This window comes from Tamandua tetradactyla, chromosome 18, assembly GCF_023851605.1.
Source record: "Tamandua tetradactyla isolate mTamTet1 chromosome 18, mTamTet1.pri, whole genome shotgun sequence".
In the NCBI taxonomy this organism is placed as follows: domain Eukaryota; kingdom Metazoa; phylum Chordata; class Mammalia; order Pilosa; family Myrmecophagidae; genus Tamandua; species Tamandua tetradactyla.
In genome coordinates this window covers 25,270,829-25,287,399 of record NC_135344.1, presented here as the reverse complement: position 1 = coordinate 25,287,399, position 16,571 = coordinate 25,270,829, and the positions used below count along the sequence as shown (strand labels likewise).

The 16,571-nt window shown below is 34.7% G+C and overlaps 1 protein-coding gene across 1 annotated transcript in view; it reads left to right on the top strand.

Moving 5' to 3' along the window:
* Positions 1–16,571, top strand: part of WDR7 (WD repeat domain 7) — a 494,499-nt gene that overhangs the window by 435,013 nt on the left and 42,915 nt on the right.

Genomic DNA, 16,571 nt, shown 5'->3' with positions numbered 1-16,571 from the left:
ACTATAAAGCAATCATAAGGATTTGTCTAAAACTTTAAACAGTCTCTTAATTTTGATAAACTGTTAGTTCTCCAAAAGCTCCCATGAAATAATTGTAAGAGATGGACACGGCTATTAGGGAAAAAAGGTTCAAAGGACAGACAAGTTTAGGTAATTCTGTTTGATTGTTAATTACTTTTCTTTATTGTAGGCCTTCTCAGTCTCTAATGTGTGAAGGTGCATTTGGCATTTCCTGGGAGAGCATAGAATTTACTACATTTGCCTTAATTATTTGTTGAATTTTGTTTAAGTAGGTGATTTTTTTTTAAGACATCAACTCCTTGCTGGTAACCATATTCCTTTGCTCTGAATTCTCAGATAGAGCAATAAAATCACCTTGAATACTTCTCTAAAACTTATGTTTATAATATTCTTTCATAAGAGAGACTCTTCAGATAGCATTTTCAGAATCCCTTTTAAAAATTAGAGGATATTACCACTAGCAATCCTGAGAGAAATAAACTGTAAGTATCTACTAGGTAAAAAAAAAGAGCAAGTTTCTTTAAAAATGAAGTGATGAAATCATAAAGAGGACTCTGCTATCAGACAAAACAATTTCTACCTACAAAGACAGGAGCGAGACCCTTCTGAGCACAGTGAGGTGAGCACAGTGAGGTGACCGCAGGTGAGTGAGAGAAGAGGACAGCAATTTAAAATTAATGAAAAAGTACCAAAATGTATGAAAGTATGCATTTCTTTACATTTTTTTCCCTAACTGGCCTCAGTGAAGCATCTTGGTAACATATAAGAGGCATTCATATTTTGAATAGCTTATTCTTTTCAATTAAATTACTTGAGATATATTTCTTAATCAAAGATATTCTCTCTTAACATGAACTTATAATATCATTACATTCCATTTTATTTTCTATACATTATAATAGGTACATTTAGATATTTTAGCATCCCTGTACTTTTCTCCTAGTTCAGCTTCTTTATTTTTATACTGCAAAATCATTAGTGTTATATGGTTGAATAACCATTACTTTCCAGTTCTATATGAAACTGAAACATGAAAACAAAGCTGAATTTCCAAAATCAATCTTGAACTACTTTTGCCTGTTACCAGTTATATCCAGTGACAATGAACCTCTTAAGGGATTGTCTTCATTCTTTTATGGTATTAGTGTAGTATTATATGAAATCAATGATCCAACAACTAAAAGCGAATACGCAAGTATAGTTAGCATGTTTAGAAATGATGCCTTAGAGTGTGAATTAAAGGATTGTTCTTAAACTAGGGATTCAGTAAAGTATTTCTTGAAGAATCTGTTGGAATCAATTAAAAGAGACAATTTTCCTATTATAAGCAAAAATGCAGAGCTATGACATTCAAAGTGTAGAAGGAATAATAAGTAAATTCACATGACTCTAGTGGTATGGTCCCAATTAGGTAGAAAGAGAAGGTGTAACCATGTCAATGGGGTGAGTCACAGCTGATGGGAAAATCTGCAGTGACCTGGCCAAGATGCCACAGGCTGAGAGGCGTCCAACGAAGGGAAGATCCATGGGGCACCATGTGCAAGCAGGGGGCACGTGACTGAGGGAGTGAAGGGACGGTCATAAAGGTCCCCTATAGTTTTATTAATCAATTTTTAACTAGTATTCTCAGCTGGCAGCGTATCTGACAGTTTTCGGCTCATCTGTTTATTTTCCAAGAACTTTATTACTATTTAATTTCACACATTTGTTTCTTCACTATATGTATAAAAGGTTTTTTTTTTAATGTATAAAAGATTAGGTCAATAATCTACCCATTATTATTATAATTGTTACTGTTGTTGTTTTCTAGTTCCTCATTTGTTAGGTGATGTAATTTTCTTTGTAGTTTCTCTTACTTTCAACAGAAACAGTTGAGAATGGTCTCATTCTTTCTCATGTTATATTTTATTATTTATCCCTTCATTACTATCTCTATTGAAATTCAGTCTAAACTTAACATTTATGTAAAAAGTGCCTTTTTGTACTACATAGGTGGTTGCTTTTATATGAAAGAGAAACTAGTTAGAATTTTAAGATTTGTTGTTATCTGATTTCTATTATGTTTGGAGTTGGTCTGAAACTTTTTCATTCTGCCTCATTTCTGGATCTGGCAGGCTGTAGCCAATGCCCAATTCAGTTTCTTTTCTTTTTTTTTTTTTTTTTGTCGACCTGAAGCTTGCTGTAACATTTTTTTTCTGACAGAAATGTTCTGGTTCTATTGACAATAATGATGTACCTGGCCAGGCAAACTCAAATTGTTTGTATAATTTTCCATTTTCCCTGTGAGAGGTCTAGATAGAATGCTGGAATGATGGGCCTTTACATGAAAACAAAGAAAAAGGAAGATATATAGTGGCTCAAGTAGGAAGAAGTCAACATGACTTTTTTTCTCTAGCATCCTGTTTTTTTTTTCCAAATTGAAATATATCGATGGCTTCCTTTAGAAGCTAATTCTATAGAAGTTAACTTATAGAAGTTGATTCTATAGCTTTTTATGCTTATCCAACTTTTTTTTTAAGAGTAAACTCCTGGATATGGAAGTGCTAGGTCAAAATATTTGTATATTTGATTGCAAGAATGCTCTGAAGCTATTTCCCCCACAAATTGTGTATGAACACTCATTCCTCTCATTGTTCCTAATATTCTTATGAAAAAAATGCAATAACTTTAACAATTATTCTCATAAAAAATGACGCATAGTTGACCTATTTTTGCCTCCTATATTTGTTATCATAGACAAAAGATTGTTCATTCATGTATTTATAGTTTATTATTTATTATATTTAAGGTGTATGGCTCTCCTCTGTATCAGATACCATATTATATGCAAAAAAATAAAAAAATACAGTTCCTACCCTCAAGGAAATCATAGTCTGGTGAGAAAGATAGACACAAACCCATAACTGAAATACTGAGAGAGTGAAAGAATCTGCAAGCATTTGAAAATGACTGAAGGAGGGATATGAAATAAGAAACATGAGACCTGAGGCTGTGGGAGTAGCCAAGGGCCAGATGAAGAAAATAGTTTTGACTTTATGACGAAGGAAACACCCAAGACAGTTATTTGGGTTAGATTAGGCTGGCAGCCAAAAGAATAGATGGGGGGTGCTGGGCTGGAGTCAAGGAATCTAGTAAAAATACTGTGAAGGCATGAAACAATCTGTAGCAGTAGAAATGATGAATAAGGCAGATGGGAGAGATATTTAGTGGATAGAATTAAAAGGACACTCACCCTGAAAATGAGAACTCGTCACTTTAAGAAAAGTTTTAGCGAAGTTGCTTTCTAAACTTCCGCTTATCTTTTGAATGATTATTTAGACAATTTTACCAGTTTTTGAATAAACTTCACGAATTGGCATCTGTTAAAAAAGGAGAAATCCTCTTCAAAACCTGAGAAATTTTGTTCACACATTAATACAAATTATGCTAAAATAGAAAATACCACAGTTGTAAAAACCAAACAGGGAAGCTATACTTCCTAAGAGGCATGAGCACAGAGGGAAAGAGAGCAAGGTGTGCATGGGGCCGCCACATCAGGGCAGCTGGCCTCCCTCACCCTTCCAAGAGCTGATAACATAAAGATGAAAATTTGGAATCACGAAGAACTAAAGAGTGAGTGGGTTATCTGATTGGTTCATTGGTTTGAGTGGTTTTGATATGTACAGTTGTTTGTTTTGTTTTGTTTTTCTGGCATGGGCAGGTACTGGGAAACGAACCCACCTCTCTGGCATGGCAGGTGAGAGCTCTGCCATGAGCCACTGGTGCCTGCCCTGTGCATTTTTATATATAATAATTTTTTTTTGTATATAGGTTTTGTATATAGCTTATATCTGTTGAAAACAAACTGGCTGCAAGTATTTCCAAGAAAAAGTTTTTTTTTTTTGGTTTGTTTTTTAAATCTCTTAGTCATTTGAGAGCTTTTTAAGATCATTATCCCATTTCTCAGAATTTTATAAATCATAGGAATGGAATATAACTCTCATATGATTTTCCATGTTTTTGTTTTTACTCTTTTTGTTGTTTAAAGATATGGAATATTTCAAATTTCTAATTCATGTTTTAGAGTCTTTAAATTTTATATGGAGAGCTAAGTGAATTTTTTGAGAGAAAGTATATAAAGAAAATATTGCCGATCGCTGTTTTATAGAACATGAACCTTTGTTTATCATTGTTTCATGCCTTGTCAAAGCAATTTGGCAATTTCTAAGCTATTTTGCTCTTTTAAATTCTATATTTTCAGCTCAAAATGCTTACTTTATGCATTCTCATCATTTTTATATTATTTATTTAATATATGAACCCCTCTAACTGCCTTTCTGTGTAAAGGAAAAAATGAACTCCATACATACTAGAAAATATCTTAAGTTTTTCTTGTTTTTTTTCTGGAAAAGAGAATTAAGATCTTAAATGATAACTTTGTAATCTGATTAATAAAGCAGTGAGAAGTGTTGTGTGGATCCTTTCTTGTTAATTTAGTACTCTAGAGGCATATAAAAAGGTAAAGTAATGCCAATTATGACAAGTTATATGAAGCAAAAGGAATCCACTATTGGGTATGAAGTATTATTCTCACTGGTAAAGAAGGCATCAGTCATTGCAAGTTTCAAACAACAATGGAAATACTAATTTTTGCAGGAGTTTAATCTGCTCTATTAATTTCCAGACAGTCAGATAGAATGGGCAGGTATCAGTGATAACTCTGTAGCCACTCTCTCAACATTTTAAACTGGTTATATTCCCAATAAAATGAACTTCAGTGAAAGGTTTAAGGGATAAATTACATTATAATCTGAGGAGATTATGACAGGTGGGGCTGCTCTGAATGTGGGCGGTTTGGAACATATAGTCTTATGGTCAGTAAAGATATGAATCTAGTCTTTTCAGTAGCTAGCAAAGCTATCGCATTCTGCCCACACATTTGGTTTCAGTAAATTGGGGTAACTAAATGGGGTAAGGCTTATGACCCAGTTTGCCATATTGTAGGGCAGTCCTAAGAACTGTTGTGTAAACCCATATTGTATATAGGTCAGCCTGATTTTTTTTTGTCTAAAAAAGAATATTCTGATTTTGACATATACCCACTTAAATGGACCTTCTTCCTGAAAATTATTTCAGGACATAGTGGATTCTCCAATCTTAATACCATCTGCTTCCATTCATCCTTTCCCACATAGCTGGGATAGGAAAGGTCCGGCTATAATTAGATATCCAGTGTTCATAGACATCACAGCTAGATATCACAAACCAACACATACTGCACACTTATTATAATTAAATGTACTACTGGGAGAGTTCACATTTGTGCAGGGCTTTAGTTTAATTCTTATCATAGCCTTGTGAAATGTTACTATTATGCCCACTTTACAGATGAAATGGAATTTATCCAGGGTTACACAGCTGGTATATGTTACATGTGCAACTTGAACCTAGGTCATCTCATTCTAAGCATGAAGCCCTTTCCACCATACTGTATACTGTATTTAAAAAATATTTTCAGTGTTTAACATTTACCTCTGTATATCAAAAACTACAGAAATGTTTTCCTTGATACATAAATGGTTCACATTACAATTTTCAAATTAGCATTGTACTGGGAATTGCACAAATCTGACATTAAAAAAAACAATTATTCCCACAGATAATTAATTATTGCCTTTGAATTAAGTGCTAAATCAGTAACATGGATTTCATAAGAAAGTTATATAGTATTAGGAAAATGTTAAATAACTGAATGCTGACATTTTCTATTAATTAAAATCGTATTTTTTAGGGACTAAATGCAGATTAGGCAAAATATAAGAGTATTTTCAGAATTGAATTTATAACATATTTATTTCTGGCAAGCACTCTATAGCCACTACATATCAAAAGAAAGCAAATATTCAAGACTAAACAGAAATGTCAACAAGTATACTTGTATTAATAAGTGTTTGGAATACAATGTATACTCTCTGAAACTAACAAAAAGTTTGTTTTTAGTTAAGGGAAGCAATGGACCTTTGGGATGTTGTGGACAGTAAGATTGATGTTTCTTTAAGGCAGGGTTTTGAAGCTTTGGGCACAGTTTCACTGAGCAGAAGTCTGCAACGCTTATGCATCAAGGGCACTTATCTGGTGATTGCAAAAATTGCAGTGAGACTTGACTACAGTACTTAGACAGTGACATTTTAGGTATTTTCTTACTGCTCTTTTCAGCAGCTGGTTTTATGGCAGGTGCTTCCTTTGACATTCTGGAACAACAACCAGATATATGGCATCAGGGGTGATAATAGGATGAATGGTTGAAGAAGACAATGGTTTTCTGATACAGAGTTGAAGAATTGCCTTATAAGCTTTCCATTTTAAAAGTGAAATGTTATTTAGAGAAGTAACTCTAGGAAGAGAAGCAGACATCTGGAACAGTACTTGAAATTAGATAATCATTTATTCTAAAAGTTTAAAATAATTTCGAAAGGCTACTTTTAATTGACTATATAGAGAGCATATTTACCCCCCATTGAGTATTTCTTATATCCGTATTATGCTTTGAATGTAAGTATTCAAGATTTTTCCACCAAGAAGGAAAATTAAATCCTAGTAATATCTTTAAAGTGGAAATACATGAGGCAGAGAGTTCTATTTAAAAACGCAGCAATTATTATAAGCATTTCAACACCCTTACAAATGCATTAAGTAGACTAAAATTCATTTTGATTTTCAAAATTCACATAATTTCACCTGTATTTCTTAATGCCATTCATTCTCCCTCCTAGCCATTCTCTTTATCCCCTCAGTAATCTAAGTATAAAGTTTTGACAGTGTGTGTGTGTGTGTGTGTGTAGAGAGAGAGAGAGAGAGAGAGACCAGCTACATGTAGTCCACAAACTTAGAAAATATTAGGTAGTAGAGTCACAGCCCATTGAATTCATCCTGGTTCTACTACTTTGTATTCATTATATCCACTCTCAATTGTTTAAAACAAGTCCTGGCATATATGTAGTCAGTATTACACGTGCATAATGAGGACATGAGTTTCTAGTACATAGTAAGTTCTAAATAGATGTTGATTGTGATTTAAAGGAGCTTGCTGTCAAGAGTTGATAGCTCCTAAATCAAATAGAGTTCCTCATGGAGCTCACATATACTGGGGAAGGAGGCCACATGCACTTGAATGGAGGACATTTGACCCCAGAAATTGCTCAGTTCATCAAAAATGTCGGTCAAGTGTGGAATCATATAAAATGATAAAAATCTTAAACATTTCATTTCAATTTAAATCCTATAATTATAATTGTATTTCCCATCTCTTTTGATGTGGTGCCAGGGTCCTTTCTTTCTATATCAGTCAATTGATTACAGTTCCAGATCATTTTCCTTGTTAAACTATATCAGTTTCTGTTTCTTTAAGTGAATTGAGAAATTAAAGAGTCAAAAAGTAATCTCAGATTATAATCCTAGCTTTTTATGCTTTTTCTCAGATTTTACAGTTTTCTCTCTTATACCTCATTTCATGTGTGCTTTCTAAGGCATTCAATTAATTTTTTTAGAAGCAACAACTTTCTTTCCTTTCCCACTCTTTTTTTTATAAGCTTATGCGGTATTTACACTGACAAGCACAACTAGCATAAATAGCTTTGGTCAGCTCTTGGTCAGAGAGCTCAGTCAGTGGGAACAGTAGTAAGTGGGCTTACTGGAGAGTAGCCTGTTAACCACTGGCATTCATCACCTGCTGGGCACTGGTCAAGATATTTTGCTGAGGGAAAATCCCAAGAGTCAGTTAAGTGGAGGTCAGTTAGGAGAGATTCTGCTGTAATACCCTCAATATATACTACGTAGAAGTATTTACATAGCACTATGAAATACGGAAGTACCTACTTAGGTGGACAGAGGTAGTTGCAGTCTAATAGGAGCACAAAGATGAAACAAATAAGTGCAATACAGTGTTTTAGTGCTACAATAGAATGTGATAGGCCACAAAGAAAGAAAGGGTGAGTCCCATGCCAGCAAGATTTGAGAACAGGAAAATATTGACAAAGAAGGTAATAGTTGAACTGAGTCTCCATAGACACACATGGGGGAAGTAAACATTTCAAAGAGAGGATGAAGCATCAGCAAAAGCACAGAGATTTTTTTTTTAGCTTATGTTCATTCCAGAAACTGCAGGGTTTTTGGTATGCCTGGAGCAAAGGAATATGGGAATGAGGCAGAGGAAGAGAGAAACAGGAAGGGGAATCCTGGTATAGATTGCCTCATAGTCTGGGGTCAGCACTGACAGGTCAAATACCTATGGAGATCAAGCAGATCACAAATTAATAAAACAAGGTAAATCCTCTTGCTTTATCTTTCACTTTTCCGTTTTTTATAGCACCATCCAAGAAATATTTTTTCTTTATAACTCTGCCATCTTTGAAATAGCAGTATAAGCCTTTAATAAAATAACTACTGATATTGAGAATTGAGGTAGAATTGGAAGGGGTGGAGACTGTGGCAAAGTAGAGAACACATGATGTATGTAAAGACATCTGTCACTTCTTATATTTTATCAGGTAATGCCATGTAGAATTGTGGACCTAGTGTTGCCTGATCTATTTCAGCATAAGCTAAAAATCTGAATTTTATATTTTAAAGTCTCCTACTTTCTAAATGTTAGTGACTATTTAAAATGTTTTTAAAATGTATAAATCAAACTATGCTTTCTCTTTTAGAATCTTTATTATGAATGGTCAATGTTAAAAATGTGAAACATATGGAAACCATTGCTTGTGAAGTAGTTTACATATTCTATTTGCAGAGATGAAGCATCTAGTTCATTGCTATATATGAGTACAGATTTTCTTCCTGGTTTGCAGTTTCTTCCTGATTTGAAGTTTGCTCTCTTTACCAGAGTCATAATAATGAAATCATATCTATCCTTTTGTGTCTGGCTTATTTCACTCAGCGTTATATCTTCTAGGTTCATCCACGTTGTCATGTGTTTCAAGACCTCATTTTGTCTTACCGCTGCATTATATTCATTGTGTGTATATATACCACATTTTGTTATCCTTATCACTAGATCTTGAAGGTATTTCCCTTTATTTTCTTCTAAGAGTTTTATGGTATTGGCTCTTACATTTAGGTCTTTGATCCATTTTGAGTGAATTTTTTAGGTGCAAGTTAGAGGTTTCCTTTCATTCTTTTGGCTATTGATATCCAATCTCCCATGCCTATTTATTGAAAAGACTATTCTGTCTCAATTCATTGGATTTGGGGGCCTCATCAAAAATTAATTGACCATAAATTTGATGGTCAATCTTCATGCTTTCAATTCAGTTCCATTGGTCAGTACTTCTATCTTGTACCAGTACCATGCTGCTTTGACCGCTGTGGTCAAACTTTAAAGTCAGGAAATGTTAGTCCTCCCAATTCACTCTTCTTTTTTAGGATATGTGTAGCTATTTGAGGTTTCTTTTCTTTTCAGATACATTTGATAACTAGCTTTTCCAAGTCCAAGTAGGTTGTTGGAGTTTTCATTGCTATTGCATTGAATCTGTAGATCAATTTGGGTAGAAATGACATCTTAACAACATTCAGCCTTGCTATTCATGAGCACAGATGGCTTTCCATCTATTAAGATCTTCATTGATTTCTTTCTATAAGTAATGTTCTGTAGTTTTCTGTGTTCAGGTCCTTTACATCCCTGATTAAGTTTTTTCCTAAATACATGATTCTTTTAGTGGCTATTTAGAATTGATTTTTTTCCCTTAATTGTTTCCTCAGTGAGGACATTACTTCTATATAGAAACATTATTGATTTTGTACATTAATCTTATATCCTGCCACTTTGCTGAATTTATTAGCTCAAGTAGCTTTATTGTAGATTTCTCAGGATATTCCATGTTATCTGCAAATAAGATCATATCATCTGCAAATAATGACAGTTTTACTTCTTCCTTTCCTATCTGGATGCCTTTTATTCCTTTCTTCTACCTTATGGCTCAAGCCAGAACTTCTAGTACAGTATTGAACAATAGTGGTAACAGAGGGCATCCTTGTCTCATTCCTGATCTCAGGGCAAAAGCTTTCAACCTCTTATCATTGAAAATGATGCTGGCTGTGGGTTTTTCCATATATGCCCTTTATGATATTGAGGAAGTTTCCTTTGATTCCTACCTTTTGAATTGTTTTTATCAGAAAAGGATGCTGAATTTTGTTGAATGCTTTTTCAGCATCAATCAGTATGATCATATGATTTTTCCCTTTTGATTTGTTAATGTGCTATATTACATTAACTGATATTCATATATTGAACTAACCTTACATTCTTGGTATAAACCCTATTTGGTCATGATGTATAATTCTTTTAATATATCATTGAATTTGATTTGCTAAAAAAATTTTTGAGAATTTTTGAGTCTATGTTCATTAGGGAGATTGGTCTGTAATTTTCCTTTCTTACAGCATCTTTTTCTGATTTTGGCATTAAAGTGATGTTAGCTTCATAAAATGAGTTCGGTAGTGTTCCTGTTCCCTCAATTTTTTGGAAGAGTTTGAACAGAGCTGGTGTTAGTTCTTTTTGAAATGTTTGATAAAATTCCCCTGTGAAGCTATTTGGCCCTGACCTTTTCTTTTTAGGAAAATTTTTGATAACTAATTGAATCTTTTTACTTGTAGTTGATTTGTTAAGATCTTCTCTTTCTTCTCAAGACTGTATTGGTAGTTCATCTGTTTCTAGAAATTTGTCCATTTCATCTAAGTTCTCTAGTTTGTTAGCATATAGTTGTTCACAATATCCTCTTATGATTTTTAAAATTTCTTCAAGATCCATAGTAATATTTGCAAATCTCATTTCTAATTTTATTTGCACGCTCTCTTTTTTTTTTCTTTATTAGTCTAACTCAGGGTTCATCAATTTTATCGATTTTCTCAAAGAACCAACTTTTGATTTTGGTGATTCTATTGTTTTTGGCTCTCCAGTTCCTTTATTTCTGCTTTCATCTTAGTTATTTCTTTTCTGTTTGCTTTGGGATTAGTTCACTGTTCTTTCTCTAGTTCCTCCAGGTGAGCAGTTAGATTATCAAATTTTGCTCATTCTTCTTTTCTACTACAGACATTTAGGGTGATAAATTTCCCTCTCAGCACTGCCTTTACCATATCCCATAAATTCTGATATGTCATATTTTCATTTTCATCTCCACGTATTTACCAATTTCTCCAACAATTTCTTCTTTAATCCACTGATTATTTAAGAATGGAATTATCACAATTGACTAATTTTCACCTCTAAAATAGCACAGAGGGCTATTACCTTCCCTGAGCACATGGGATTGGTCCAGGAAAACCAGCCAACATTTGCCTCGCCAAGGAAATTGGTATCATCTCCTCTGGAGTGTTACATGATAGACACGCAAATTGAATTGATGGCAGGGGCTTTAGAATAGATCTGGATTTGGGTACCTCCCCTTCTGCTGTCAGTCTTTGAGATCTTGAACAGTTACCAGCTTTCTGTTAATCAATTTCCTTACCTATAAAATGGGATTAATTTTAGACCCTCAATCTATTAAGGAAGCTGATATTATATATAAGATACTTAGTTGCATGACTGTTTTAAGTATTTAATATAATTTTAAGTACTCAATAAATGATGATAGTGGGGTTAAAAGTCCAGTTTTCAGTATCTGAGTTTGAAAGAGAACTTTTGAATTGGTCTAAAAACTCTTTCCAATAGGAAACATTTTAAAATTAAGTAGACTATTGTAAAGTTACTTTAAAAGTATCAGCTTTCCATTTTGTTCATACAGAAACAGTGATCTTGTGTCTCAGGTAGAAGAATACAGGACAAACCTCAGGAATCTGACTCTGATCCCATCCGTTTCCCTACTGGGGGCCTTGGGACTATCACTTCCTGCCGAGAAGAGAGAGGAGCGTGTGTGACCTGGGTTACCTTACACAGCCTTTCCAGCCCCAGTCTTCTATGCTTCTTCTGCAGAGCCAGCTCTCACGCAGCCACATTTGAAGACTTTGAGTAATTTGTATTAATTCCTTTGAATGATTAATTATCTTAGTAATTCTGCTCCCTAAATTTCTTCTTAATCTAGACTATTCATTAATGTGGAGAAAGGTGTTTAAAAACACAGATTACTTTCAAAAGAATAACAGGAGCAAGAAAACAGCTATAACAATCAACAGACTAAATTAAATGCTTGTTTTTCATATATACTGAGAGTGGCCCTTTGGAGTAGTAAGAAATCCAGCTCCCACAAGCTTTTAATTTCTCTGGGAGAACTTCACTGGCTCCAGCATATGACATTGTTTCTATTTTGCTGTAATTTATGTAAATACATCGTCAGAGATGAATTAAAACTTATAGTTATAAATCTAGAGGACACAGCTATAACTCACACAGATTTATTACTTGCAGACGTATATATCAAGCCTCTGGAATTCCTGCCTCTACTATAGACAGAGGTTAAAGAAAAAGGTAACAACTTACATGCCATTATACATACATAGTAGTTTGTCATGCATTGATAGTGCTGTGAATACCAAATATAAGCAGGTGGGCAATTCTTTACACAACACATTCTGATCACCAAATTTCAACAAGAATGCTAAAATCAAAGAAAGCACTAAATGAAGAGTCAGAAAACTTAATCTTAGACCCATTTACTAATTTTATTACTTCTCTGAGCCTAAGTTTACTAACTATAATACATTTTTTTCAAAATAAGGTTAAATACAAACTCAAATCACTGCATGGTTTTGTGAGATAGCCGTTCATTCATTCAACAAATGTTTATTGAGTACCTACTATACAACAGATGCAAATTAATTATAATTTTAGGCTGAAAGAAATAATTTAGTCCAACAAACATATTTTTGCAAAAGAGGGAACTGAGGCCCAGAAAATGAGGTACCTTATAAAAGCATGTGAAAGAGCTTTTAAAAACTACAGAGTGTGTGCATGGGTGCTTCTGTGGTAGAATGCTCGCCTGCTATGTGGGAGACCTGGGTTCGATTTCCAGCCCATGCACCCTCCCGCCCCAAAATTGCAAAGCCAAAACAAGAGAAAATAATCATTAATTGTAATACAAAGCCATTATCTCTTTTATGTGTGTTCAGTGTGTTTAGTTCTGCACAGATGCTTGTATCTGTCTAGGAGTACCTTTTGTATAAATTCACTGGGCATTGTCATTTAGTTTTGTTCTTTCCAAACTTGGTATCCTATCAGAATCATGTGAGAAATTTCAGAATAGATTTCTCCTACTTAGACCTTTTTAATCAGAATCTCTAAGGCAGGGTCTCAAGTAGCTACATTTTCATCGAGTGCCCTATGTAAAGCAGGCTGCAATAGAGAATCTCTCAGTTTACTGAATACAATAACAGACTAAGTGAAGAAAAAATAATGGGTTTATTTTTATAAATTAATATTTAAATTCCCCAGGGTCTATAAAATCAAATAGTTTAACAATAAGGAAAAACAACTTGGATTTAGTCTAGTCATAGGAACTGAAATGGAGTCTACGGATGAAGTGAAATTTCTGTTTTGTTTGTTTCTGATATTACCATTGGAAAGGCAACGTAGCAACACTAAAGAAAGGGTTAGAATGGTTGAAAAAAGAGCAAATCACCCATACAGTCTCCCCCAACCTAACACAGCTATTATATGTTTACCTATTACTTCATTCATAGATATAAGCATTTATATATATTTGCATTCATTTGTTTATATACCTCTATATTTGCTTTGAAATGTTATATAAATCATAAAATTTTAGTTAATGAGTTTTTAGTTACTCCTGTTTAACCAGAAATTTCTCTGACTGCTCTGAGCTCCTTCTGAGCCAGAATCCCTCGATTTTCATATTGCATTCAAGAATTTTCATATTACATTATGCCAATCCACCCAGCCAGAGCTTTAAGCAGCTACTATTGAATATATACATATTGTTCTAGTTTGCTAGCTGCCGGAATGCAACACACCAGAGACGGATTGGCTTTTAATAAAAGGGGATTTATTTTGTTGGTTCTTCAGAGGAAAGGCAGCTAACTTTCCACTGAGGTTCTTTCTTACGTGGAAGGCACAGGATGGTCTCTGCTGGTCTTCTCTCCAGGCCCCTGGGTTCCAACAACTTTCCCCGGGGTGACTTCTTTCTGCATCTCCAAGGGCCTGGGCTGAGCTGCGAGTGCTGAGATGAGGAATGCCGAGCTGCTAGCAGTGCTACATTGCAATCTCCCATTTAAGCACCAGCCAATTAAGTCAGACGTCACTCATTGCAGCAGACACGCCTCCTAGCTGACTGCAGATGTAATTGGCAACAGATGAGGTTCACTCACCATTGGCTTATGTCCTCAGCAACAAGACTAGGTATGCTCACCTGGCCAAGTTGACAACTGAATCTAACTAACACACATATGCTCTCTTTCTCACCACAATCCACTGTTGATGCCTTTTCTGTTCTTTAAATTACATCAAGAGGAGGCCACAATCAAGATAAAATCTCTAACAGAAAATGTGCTTACAGAAGTCACCAATATCCTGCTAACCCCTTGTAGCTTTGTCTCTAAATGGGAGTTTTTCTCCAACTGCTCAGGTACAACACAGAATTTAAGATTTCTCTAGCTCTGGACGTTTCTCACAGTTTTATAGGATCTTTTCTATTGCTGCAGCATCCATTCAAATAATTTATTAATTTAACAAATACTAAGTATTTATTGTATACTTGCTGCTATGTTAAGTGCTACACACTGTTGAAATAATATATTTCTATTTAATAATTATGAGGAAATGAATTTGCTCCCTCAACAGACATAACTGGAAGAATAGTTTTAGATGCCTTGATTTTCTAAGTTGTGAATCCAGCGAATTCCCAGGATATGAACCATTTCCATATTTGGGGAAAACACTAAGCATTTAGTTTGTTAGTATATCCTTAATGACATACTAAAAGAAATTAAGCTCCAGGGATATTTTACCCTGGGGCAACAAGAGGTACTTCCCTGACCCACAACCACCCCTTTTTCTGCAGAGGCACCGAGACATTCCAAGGTTTCCTCTACCCACAAGTTGATTACAGATGCTCCAAAGCAAACACAGGGATTCAAATTAGACTCCACCAGAAAACTCTTTCTAGTTAAGTCGTGATGAAACGTGGAGGAGGTTCAATTTCATTCCCAGGTACTCCCATTTCAGATTAGTCTGTTGGAGATTTTTGAGCTGTCCTCTTTCCCTCAGTCATGGTTTTTGTAGACTTGCATAGACCTCTCTTTCAATGAGTTTAGCTGTAAAAGTGGAAAAGAGGTAACTATAAGAGAATGTGTCATCAAGAGGGTCTTGTTCTTTAAGAGATATCTATTTTTATATGCTACAGAATGTCTGATCATCAGAGGAGAGCATCTGACCCACAGTTTACCAAAGCAAAATCTCAGCATTAGGAAAGAGGACAGGTGTGAATGACTTTGTTTTGGATTTGCCATGAAAAAAAAATGCTGTTGTGTGTTGTCTATATACTGATATATGTTAGCATTATTGTTCTAAACTATTTTAATATCACTTTAACATCAATTCAGAGAATCCAATGGCATTAAGGCATTTGCTAATGTATGAATACAGAAGGGACCATTGAGACAGACCTTTGAAATCACAGATTAAGACAAACAGCAATACCCTAAATTTGTGTCAAAAGCCCTGAACTGACTTTTTAATAAGGGTCATTTATCCAGGGTTTTCAAAGACATATATTACTCTAAAATTGGGTGGGTTTCAAAAGCACTCAGCTTCTGAATATTCTTAAAAGAAATTATTCAATAGTATTGATCTTATAGGATTAAGGGACATGTCTTTTTTTGCCAACGATGGAGCATTTTTTTACTTCTTGGCAAGGCATTTTTTTTTCAAACAGGATATATTGATGAACAGTTTTTAAAAGCATTCTCTTATTTTTCTCTGGATGAGAGAGATGTAGGTTGTTTGCATTTCTGAAATTCCATCAAGGAAACACCGGTAGCTTCATAGACATGAGCTGTTTTCATAAGGTTTAGGCGTCTTAATGAAGGAAGAACTTTTCCATAACGCAAATGGAGAGCTGTTTACAGCAGGCTTTGTCTGGCTTTGGCATTGATTTTAAATCACCTGGATTGATCATGTGGTTGTAGGACTTTTTAAAATCCCACCAAACCCGAAAGCCTGTAAACGTAATTAAAACTGAGGGGATTTTAATCTGCTAGCGTTATGTCCATTCCCATGGACATAACATTCTAAATTATCCTTTACTTCTGCTCACTTTAGGTAGGAAGAAAACACCATCCTAATGTATAGTATGTGGGGTTTTGTCTAAGCATGTAGACATTTTTCTTGTTTTCAAAATGAGGGAACATCTAAAATCTATGTCTGTCTTTTGAGTGTTTGCTTGGACAGTTTCCTCAGCCAATAAGAGAAAAATATGCAGATTAGCCAGCTGTCATGCCACACACTCCTCAGTTGCAGGACCACAGCAGGTCTTAGGCAAGCTGTTCTCAACCAGATTTGACAAAGAGGTGGAAGGTCTAAAATTAAACAGGTCAACATAGATTCTCTGGTAATAGGTAGATGT